We start from the raw sequence: 2,745 nt of genomic DNA, 5'->3' as shown, positions 1-2,745 counted from the left end.
ATATATTATAATATATATATAATAATACTATAATAATTTCTCATTTATGAGAATATATTCTTATTATATACAGAGTGGTTCATAATCTCCATATTTAATTTTAGCTCTCTCTCTAACAGTGTAATAAGAAAATAATTTAATAAATGAGAAATTATTTTTTCAATAAATGAATAATTAGCATAAAGAATAGGAATCGTTTTGTATCTTTCAAGTAGTATATATTTTCATACATCAAGCTGGCCAAACGATAATTTTAATACTTTCATAACATTTATATAAATTATTATTACAATATACTCGTATAAAATTTTGCAATACTAAGCACCCGTTGCAAAAATTCCGTGCAACTTATTGGCCAACTTGACATATTCAGGACAGATTATGGTTATAGGAGAAATTTGTTAAGTAATGGAATTTATCCCGGTTCTACGTAGACCGTATTCAAATCGTTTTCACGAATCATTTGGAATAAGGAAGGCTAAGAATTCTGCTTCCACTGATATAATCGAGCATATGGCACAGGAGAACGCTGTTGAGTTTATGGCATAATAACAGTTATTTCTCAATCGAGAAATATACTTAGTCGTAATTTTAACTTGCGTAACAGTTCGGCTTGTAATCGTAATTTCCAGATTGTTCGGAAAACGTAAAAATTATTATTCCTTTCATACCGAATTACGCGAAAAATTGTCAAATTCGAGGTTTAATTCAGCTAATCCGAGTTTCTTAGGTCTAGACAGACAGCTCGGATAAGCAGCATATTTTAAGCGATATTCGTAACAACGTAGCAACAAAGAAGCTCCTGATATTAATCTCCGTTCTCGAGTTCTCGAATCTCTTGAAATTCTTTCGACAGCGTTCGAGGAAACTGATGCTTGATGAAAGAAATACTCGTCGTCGGTGTTCTACTTCTAAACTGCTTTTCAGGCGATTTCCATTTCAGACGGTGGTTCAAAGATACGCAGAAACATCATAGCCGAGATATTATTAACCGACTCGAATTTAACTAAGTATGCCACTTCGTTATTCGCATTCGTACCTATGCAGCCGCGGACATATGGAAATTTAAATATTTTTCGAATTATCGACTGAATAAATTAACCTCCTGACACGTTATCGTTTAATCGTTTATTTCGATTCGAGTATTTATCCAGGTGATTTAATTCCGTATAATTCAAACATCGATTTGATGCAATTCAAACATGAAAGTTAATATTGCACTTATCAGAGAAACTATTTGACTTGTCATAAAAATTGCACCTCATACGATAAACAGAAAATTCCAAGGCTATAAATACTAATTAAACCGATGCTTGTTCCATCGAAACATTAATTCGTGAAAATTCAAATAAGCAGTTACTCGTTTACCTTACTTAATTTGTTCAGAGAAATTCAAGGAAACGAGCAAATTAGTATTGCCATTGAAGGGAAAGCTATTTTACGTGGAAAAATTGCAGCTCAGACGATAAACAAGTACAGAATATTTGAAATGCCATGAATAGATGCCGAGAATGATCTAAGAGTCCCCTATTTAAAGAAACCACATGTCGGGTACCATTGAAATGTCAAAGAATTATCGCGCAGTTGACCTTCTTTCGCAAAAGTTCTCACCTGACATCGCAGATACATTTTCCGTTTGAGAAACGAGCAGTACTATTATACAACGATGGGAAAATTAATCGACGAAGGATAACAGAGTGAAGTAGAGCATTTACTAGGCAGCTAATCCGAGATCGGTTAATCACGTGATCAGAGATTGCGAAATTAAATCGCGAGACATCGCGAAGTGGACGTTGAAGAGACGAAACGAGCGCATGGAAATGCAATAATTGGCACCTGCCCGACCCGACGCAGATAAGTCACGATAAAATACGCTGGAAAGGGGACTCGAAGGTGGAATCAGCTGCAAGCTGAATTGCAAATGAACAGCAGATAAAAAGGGAAGAATAATGACACGATGGACAGAGCGTAAATTATCGCATCGAGAGATTTAGATCTAGCCAAATGGAACCGACGATCACGAGGATTCGTCGGCTTTATTTTTGGGCGGCCATATTTTCGGATATTTCTCATCGTCTTCGAAAAAGAGTTTACCGACTGTGACATTTGTTTGACAGCTCTAGTCACATTCGCTCGCGGGCAATAATTCACTCATCGGGAATCGTGGCAACTAGATTTATCGACGTGGAAAGGCATCTGCTTTCGATGTCCTTGCAACGTACTGTTCTTAGAAATGTACACACGCGTGATAATATCTGCAATTGGAAAAATTGCAAATGAAGGAAAAACACCGGAGATGGCGGTTTAAAAAATTCCAATTTCTTCGTTAATTTCATCAAGGACGAATTCTTTTCAAGTCGACGTTGTAATAATTTCAAAGCAGTGATTCTAAAGTAAAATAAATTACTATTAGCGGTGATATTCGACGAGGATTTTATTTTATTCACGAGGTATCCTATGGGGAATAGTCCTCCAACTGATTCTAATTTCCTTTTCACACGTAATAATCACAATTTGTAAAAAGCTACACGTACATATATATGGCGGTATCCTTTATGCTATATATAATAATATATAATAATTCTCCATTGATAAAAGGTCAAAAAATAAAATTAACCATTTGCACTCGAGATGTGACTCTCAGTCACCATTTAATCAGATTCTAAAGATCGACGTTAATTAATCTATCAAATTTAAAATTACTTAACGATGTGTGGAATGTCGAAGAAAAATAATTCTACGTCT

Source organism: Eufriesea mexicana, unplaced genomic scaffold (genome assembly GCF_001483705.2).
Source record: "Eufriesea mexicana isolate 0111107269 unplaced genomic scaffold, ASM148370v2 scaffold474474869, whole genome shotgun sequence".
In the NCBI taxonomy this organism is placed as follows: Eukaryota; Metazoa; Arthropoda; class Insecta; order Hymenoptera; family Apidae; genus Eufriesea; species Eufriesea mexicana.
Note: the sequence above shows the minus strand (reverse complement) of the source record.